We start from the raw sequence: 8,834 nt of genomic DNA, 5'->3' as shown, positions 1-8,834 counted from the left end.
TCTTCACTTCTGGATCTGGGTTGAGCATGGTTTTGCGGACCGCATAATTTTCATCGCGGTCGCGCAGGAGACTTCCGCGGCTGCATAATCTTGACACGGACCGCACTTCTTGTTTTTGCTTAAAATGTATGCTCTCTAAACATCAGCAACCGCGGTCCGCGTAATCCCAATCATGGCCGGGCAGGTACTTTCGCGACCGCACCTTTCTGACGCGGTCCGCGTTCATGTTTTGGCCTAAAAATCTATCTATCTGATTCTTCCTTTAGCGGACCTTGAAATAGTGCTCACGACCGCGTTGTAGCTTTCGCGGCCACACAATATTTGTGCGGTCCGCATTTCATATCTTTTGGCCCAGTCTTGGTTTTTTGTTCAAGTTTTGACTCCTTTATGAGTTGATTATGGCTCCTTTGGCTTATTTTTAACAATCCCTTCATGCAAGCATATTACATTAGTTTTCGGGAATACCTTCACGCATTTTTGGCCCTAAACACAAGTAAAAGAGAGCAAATAATAGGTTAAAATCTCTAATTATCAATTGCCTAGAATCTAAGAACTATTTCGTGCATTTTGAGTACCAGAGGTTGTTGCAGTTCCTAATGGGGCTGAATGAGACATATGGCCAACCTAGAAGCCAGATTTTGATGATGAGTCTGGTACCTACAGTCAACAAGGCTTATTTTATGATAGTCTCCGAATAAAGCCAAAGAGCTTTAGGGAGGTTCTCCCACGCTATAGACATAGTAGATGGAACATCATTGTTCACCAATAAAGGAGTGAACTCAGGAAATAACTACAAGCCAAGAGAGGAAATTTATTTTGTGACTACTGCAACTATAAAGGACACACAAGGGACACCTGCTTCAAACTACATGGATACCCAATTGACTTCAAAATGAGGAAGAAAGTAACAGGTTTTCCTTAAAGACCTATGGTTGATGCTACCACACAAAAGGGACAACAGTCAATGACAAAGAAGATGGCCAATGTAGAGTCACAAGAAAGGAAACAGATGATGAACACACCTACTGCCAATCTAGCACAAGGAATGCCCATCGTGTTCACTCAAGAACAGTATGATCAAATCTTAAAGTCAATCAATAAGGACACAGGTTAAAACACAAAAGGCTTTGTGTAACACCCCAAAAAATTTCGAAGTGTTTTAAGACCATTAAGAAGATTGACGGGTGCTAATTATATTAATTCAAGTATGAACAAGACTGATAATTTAAATGATATCAATTGATCATTATAATATATGTATGAGGTGCATTAATAATGGTTTATGATCTAAGAAGAGCCCTACGGATAAGTCAGGTTGAAAACTTATATGATGGGAAAAAGTTTCAAGTGAGTTCGCACAAGACCTAACTTCAAATGAGCATAACTCTTAAGATATGAAGATTTATATGGTGTATAACCATCAAAATCAAATCCCTTTGAGTCTAGTTTCCAACGCATCAAACCGTTCATCATTTGGATATGTATACAGAGAGTTATGGCCATTTTACTAGACTTGTGTCATATGTGCACCCAGATGCGCGGCCGCGCATATTTGAGAGTTTCTGCCTCAGGTGCATGGCCAGATACATGGACACTTGCCCAGGTGTGCGGCCGCGCACATAGGAACCCATTAAATAACCCCAAGGCCGGGTAGAGAGAGGGGTTAAGTCATGTTTGAGGTAAGAACCTGATATTTTAGAGAGATGTAAGAGCATTTTAGAGAGAGAAAGAGTAAACCTAACATTCTAATCATCCAATCTTGCACCAATCTTCAAGAATCAAGGAAGCTAATCACAAGATCTTCATCAAAGAGGTAAGGTTACATACCCTAGTTTTTAATTTCGGGATTTGGATTAAAAGTAGGCCATAATAAGTATGATTCTTGGGTGTGAGAGTATTATGTGTACATGTATGGATTTATTATGGAAATATGAGTATGGATTAAGCAAGTATTGGAACTTATGGTATAGTGATTGGAAGCCATAAATTCTCAATTTAAATACATAACCATTGTAGAGATTGAAAGATGATTATTTGATAGAATTTTGTTGGTTGAGTGAGAATGGTTGGTCACATATGTAATGTTAGGATTATAAGTTGTTAAAGAATGATGGTGGGATGAATTGTTGGTAAATGATGGTAGTTGGAAGAACTAATTCTATGGTTAAGAAATGTATAAATGTATGCCCACTATATGTTTGGTAAATTATCTAAATTGCCTAACTTATGGAATTGGTTACTAATGTTGGTCCCATTGGATGTTGATATTGTAGATTGCAGTTGCTTAGTATAGTTAATCGTTGTAGTATCATTAAGGGGTGAATTTTAGTTTCGGATCGTTGGCATTGAATTGAGGAGACAAGAAGGCATTCAAAGGTGGATACACGTGGAATGGAATTTCCTGAGTATTGATTAGCTGGCTTGACGTTGGGTTCATCTTGTTGAGGTAAGTAATAGTTTTAAATCTGGTTCTGAGGGTATGAAACCCTGAATTTTTGGGTCATGTGATTATTATGGAGGTGACGCACATGCAAGGTGACGGGTGTGTGGGCGTGCACCGAGGGGATTGTGACTTGGTCCTTCCTGGGAAACTGTAATGTTGAATAACTTATTGTTAGCTATATGCTCTCTATGTGTTGAAGAAATTTGACTGCAAATCATGTTAGAAATCATACTTAGGCTATGTGATAGTACTGTTGGGACCTGCAGAAGATGCGTACTTGTTGAATTATTTGCTAACTGTTGTCTTATACTCAGTCATGATTTTACTTACGTATCATACCTCAGTCTTTCTTGATATTTGTTGATACACTATTTTATCTTTGTTTGGGCTTATCTTTGTGATTTTCGAGAGCCCGAGAGACTAGAGAGGTTGATGACTGAGTGAGGCCGAGGTCCTGTCGGTGAGGTATGAATACTATAGCATGTGAGTTGTCCGTGCAACACGTGAGTTCTCCGTGCGGGATATTATAGCACGTGAGTTGTCTGTGCAGCACATGATTTGTCCATGCAGATTATAGCGCTTGGGATGTAGGAGCCCCTCCGGAGTCTGTATACCCCAGTGAGCGCGAGTACCTATTGAGTGTGAGTGCTGAGAACCGAGTGGTTGAGCTGTTGTGACGAGTTGAGTAACTGTTGCCCTGCGAGGCTATACTTGCTTTTTCATTTGTTGTTGCACTTAGTTTCTATCTGTCATTGTTGTAAAATTTCTGAAAGATTTTATATCCGGATTACCTGAACTTGAACTGTATTAAAACTAATTTGACTTAAACTGTCGGATTTGAAAGCATGTCTATTCTTTGCTGTAATTACTAAAAATGAACTATAACTGTGTAGCTCGTCACTATCTTCAGTTCCTTATTTATTATTATTACTTACTGAGTTGGTTGTACTAATACTACACTCTGCACTTCGTGTGCAGATCCAGGTGTTCCCAGACATAGCGGGTGTTGATTCTTTCGCACAGTTGATTTTTCGGAGATTCAGAGGTAGCTGTCATGTTTCGCAAACCTTGTCTCTCCTTCTCTATCTCCTTGTTTACTGTATTTGGTCTTAGACTATTATAGACCGTATTTTCCAGACTTGTATTCATATTAGATGCTCATGTACTCAGTGACACCGGGTTTTGGGAGTGTTTATATTTGTACTTGTGAGATTTTTTCTGCTGAATTTAATCATTATGTTTTCAAATTTAAAAGATATGTAGTTTATTGAGATTGTCAACTTGCCTAGTATTGAGATAGGCCATCACGACGGGTGAGATTTTGGGTTGTGACAAGTTGGTATCAGAGCTCTAGGTAACATAGGACTCACGAGTCATGAGCAAGTTTAGTAGAGTCTTGCGGATTGGTACGGAGACGTCTGTACTTATTTTCGAGAGGCTGCCGAAGCCTTAGAAAAATTTCACTTTCTTGTATTCTATCATGCAGAATTGATTAAGCTTGAAACATAACTCTTTAAATTCCTTCCATGCATTCGTGTGCACATGTGAGCGCTCAGTATCAGTTGTGTATTGTTGGCTTGTGATTCCATGAACAAGGTTCGAGATGATTATTCTGTGTTTTGTTGATGGGCCAGTCTGGAGGACTTGAGGCCGGAGTTAGACCGCAACTTAAGCTCGGTAGTTTTGATTGTAAGAACCTGTGCAATTGGACTTATTCATTTTATAGTATTCCTATGAGTGAAATTTGTGGCTCGATGAGCGGTTGAATGATTATATGATAAGTATGATGTGACGTACAGTCTTGAGTTATGAGTGCGTTGAGGGATCTGGCATGCTGCTTAATTGTGGAGCGAAGTAGATTTTCATGTCGTGATAATGAGTTTGGACTCAGAAGGAGTAAATGATTGTGTGGTAATTGTGGTTGCGAAAGAGTATAACAAGATGCCAATTTGAGGCTAAGCATGTGGGTTATCTCCTGCAGAGTAATCTATGTAGGTATGTTCCTTATAATGTTGAGTGGAGAGTTTCTTTTCTACCAGCTGGGCATATGTGTTGAGATTTGAATTTGAATCCGGTTCAAAAAGTCGACTTGATTGTCACGAGAATAAATGCAAACTTAGCGGATGATTGAGGTATTTTATGGTGGGTGTTGCATAAGCTTGAGAAGAATTTTTGTTGAACTGACTGCAGTATTATGACAGTAATAAATTATGGGTATTGTGAGTTATTGAGTGTTTTGTTGTGTGGCTTTGAGCCAAGTGGGGGAGCCTGCTATTGATAGTTCAATTTCATGGATATATGTTAAATTTTAGTTTTGGTCTGAGGCATACTGGTGGATTAGTTATGACTTGCAGAGGTGGAGATCGAGGATGACTCGGGTAAGGAAATTCCTGGATACGGGTTACATTGCACTTTATGAAACTATGAAAATTATGGAATGATTAAGTTGCTATTTTGAAGGATGTAGTGCGCACGAAGTATGAATTTGATTGGTCGTGTTAATGCAAGGTTACTTCTTTGAGTGTTGATTGTGCTAAAGGAGCACGTGTCTTTCGGCCCGTTTGGGCGGAGCAAATTAGATTTGAGCAGAGTGGATGACTCTCGATAGGGTTCTAATGGATTTAAAATGTATATGTGGCAATTGATTTTTTTTTTCCGAATTTGTATATCACTAGAATCGATTACTTACATTGGATGATATCGGGACATGCAGTAATTCTGCTTGACTATGGATTTTACATTTCAGTATAAGAAAGGATAGAGGAACAATTTTAAATTCGCATAAGGTATTTTGAGAGTGAGTGTTACAGCTGTGGAATTTATGGAGGTGCTTAAGAAGAATACATTGGCTTATGGGCCTTAGGGCGATGTGGTTTTATGTTAGGATGTCTTGTAGTGAGCTTTGGGTAAGGATAGTAGTGTTCTGACAAGGAGAAATGGCAACTTGAGGATAATTCCGAAGAAACTCGGAGAAAATAGGACAAATGGGTAGCATGCTGGATCAATATGGTAATGGTATGCTCGGTTCTTTTGGGGTAATTATGATGTGGTGAGACTTTACGGGTATTTTGTGGTAATACTCTCGGATTTGGCAACCTGTATGGCTTGGTCGAGTTAGAGGAATTCAGTTCTGATAGCTTGGTTATGTGCAAATAGATTTCAAAGTGTTCTTGATGGTTTCTACCATAGTTGAACCGTATATTTTCTACCGGTGTGGGGAACGTGTCTTGTATTGTGATTTCCTCCTGGAAAGAAGCAAGAGAAAGGTTTCTAACTAATATGGTATTTAATTTGCTGGTGACTCAAAGTTGATAATGAGATTCTTGTGCTTGTCACATGATGGCATGATAGATGTGATGTATTGTGCGGGACTAAGATTTACATGCACAAGGTGGCAGTTCATTCTTGAAGGGAAGGTCACTAATTCTAGACAAAATGGTCAGTGTTATATATTTAGATGAATGTTATAACTACTCAGTAATCCCTGAGAAGGGTGCGCATTTCAAAAGGCGCATTGAGTTTTAATTTACGGATGTCATTGGTCCTGCAGTACCCACCTGGTTGATAGACTGTTGATATTCAAATTAGTGCTATGTGGCACGGAAGAATTTTGGAAGTATTCCTAGTGAGAGGATCGTGTATGAAAGATGTGTTAGTCATTCGAGTGCTGGAGTTGGGATCAGTTACGGTGATTCATGTGTCTTATGAATTTGGAGACTAGGAGTTCTCAGAAGCATATTGTTTCAGGGTTGCGACCTGTTTGAGGTGAGTATTTTATTTAAACTCAGTGGAGGTATTAGTTGGGTTAATTATTTGTGATAGCTACGAGCTATAAGTGCACATATATGTGAGGTTTGAGCCAGTGTGCGGGTATCGAGGCAAGTATTCCTACTCAAAAAACAAAATGCTTAGGCTATGATATGCCTAAAGTTGACTGTTAAGATTAAAGTTATAATGTTTCTCGTATTCGTACCTTTGTTGAGAACTATCTGGACTATACTTGAGGTTACAAAGAGGCGAATTCCCTAATTAAATTGGGTAGTTACTAATTGTGCGTTAACTTGCCAATTTGAGGTGTGATAGCACAATTGCTCACGCCTACACTATAGCGTGTTATTTATACCAGTCCAAGAGCATGGGAATCTTATTTCATTTAGCTTATACATATATATTTGTTTAAATGCTCCATAAAATGATAGAAGGGGAATTCGGAGTTTGCGGACGCTTGCAGATATACCTTGAAGTCTCCGTGCGCAGGTAACTCACTGATGTCTAGACTGGTAAGATGTACCTGGATCTACACAAAAAGATGTGCAGAAGCGTAGTATGAGTACACCACAGCGGTACCCAGTAAGTGCCAAGCCTAACCTCGGTAGAGTAGTGACGAGGTCAGGTCAGGCCCTATTGGAGAATAGATAATGACATGAAAAAATATTTAAACAATTTAATAAGATAAAATGACTATGAAAATGAATCAAATAGTATGTCATATTTAATGACACCAAATAATTGCAAATAATATCTCGTGGAATCAAAACAGAATTCCTTTCAACTTTATGAAAATCACAACAATTAATCGAAGGCAACTATGGCCATAAATCAATATCAACAAGGGCACTACCGAGGTACCGCCTCGTAGTCCCAAATCATAAATAAATTCACAATATCTCATTTTCTTATCTCACTGTAGGAGCCTTCACAATTTATTTTAAAGAAAACATCTTTTCCCGAAATATCATCACGCGTTTTAGCCATCCTTATCACACCGCATGACTTCTAGTAGTTCCCTCTACTAGCCACGCGTATCAAGCCACCTTTATCTTGCCGCATGCGTTTCAATACCCAGACCTTATACCACCGCATACGTATCAATATCACAATATATCACAATTTGCACCTCAAGTGCTCAAATAATGTAACTTGCCAAAATAATTCAACAACAATATTTTTCCACAATAAAGTGCTCACGGCTCATGCCAAAATAAATCATCAATAATATTTTTTCACAATAAAGAGCTCACGGTTCCATCACAATGAGTACAAAAATCTTACAAAATATTCAAGAATAAATAATTCAGGAAAATAACATTTCAAAATCTTTAATACGTTGCTTCAATATCAAATTTAAAATATCAAATATTTCATATTAATAATATTTAATTTAAAGAAAATCACCCTTCAAATAATGCACAGAATAAAAGAAACCAAGTTTCAACTAAACAGGTATAACAATTAGCACGAAAAGTCCAAACAAATTTAAGGTATATATCTCTGATCAATGATGAAGAATATAACAAGATAAAATAATTTAATAAATGCGCAACAATGATCTACAGAATTTAAAAATATAATCTTTCACATTTAGCCCGTGTACACACTCGTCACCTCGTGTACACGACTTTTCATGCATTTCAATAATCATATTAATATCAATTCTAGAGAAAATTTCCCTCACACAAGTTTAGACAAGTCACTTACCTCGACTTGCTCCAATTTAACCAAGTTGTATGCTTTTTCCTCAATTTTCCGATTCCGATCCACTCGTATCTAGTCATAATTAATTCGATGCAGTCAACAAAAATTATAGAATCAATTCCATAAGAAAATACTATATTTTTCAATAAAATCCGAAATTAACTCAAAAATAGCCCGTGGGGCCCACGTCTCGAAATCCGGCAAAAGTTACGAAATATGAACGCCCATTCAACTACGAGTCCAACCATACCATTTTTACAAAAATCCGACATCAACTTGACCTCCAAATCTCAAATTGTCATTTTGTAATCCCTAGGCCCAAATCCTCTAATTTCACCTCAAAAACATGTAATCTATTCGAAATATTCAATGATAATCTAAGATAATTGACTAACAATGATCACATGTGACTTATCTCAAGTTTTCCCGTGAATTCTCTCTGAAAAATAGCCCAGAACTGTGTTGAAAATGGCCAAATGACAAAAATATTGGAACCCCTCTGTTTTTGTAATATGGTCAGTGCTTTCGCACATGCAGACAAAATTCTCGCACCTGCGGTCCCGCATCCGCGGTGAAATACCGCATCTGCAGAAATTGCTCTGCCCAGCTGCCTTCGCTTCTGCGAGCTTTGGACTGCATTTGCGCCTTTGCAGGTTCGGAAAATTCCATCGCACCTGCGGACCTGCCCGCACCTGCGCCCTTCCTCTCGCTTCTGGGCAAGCACTTCTACGCAACATGAGCCGCATATGCGCCTCCAACTGGGCAGCCCTTCGTCCCCTTCTGTGAGCCACAAATCGCTTGTGCGAGTCCGCACCTGCGGTCAGTCCCTCCGCAGGTGCGATGACACGAGAAGCTTCAAATTTCAGAATTTGCCTAAGTCCAAAAATTGATCCGATTTCGATCCGGATCGCACTCA

This window comes from Nicotiana tabacum, chromosome 13 (assembly GCF_000715075.1).
Source record: "Nicotiana tabacum cultivar K326 chromosome 13, ASM71507v2, whole genome shotgun sequence".
In the NCBI taxonomy this organism is placed as follows: Eukaryota; Viridiplantae; Streptophyta; class Magnoliopsida; order Solanales; family Solanaceae; genus Nicotiana; species Nicotiana tabacum.
The sequence above is the reverse complement of the archived record's forward strand: the minus strand, read 5'-3'. Positions refer to the sequence as shown.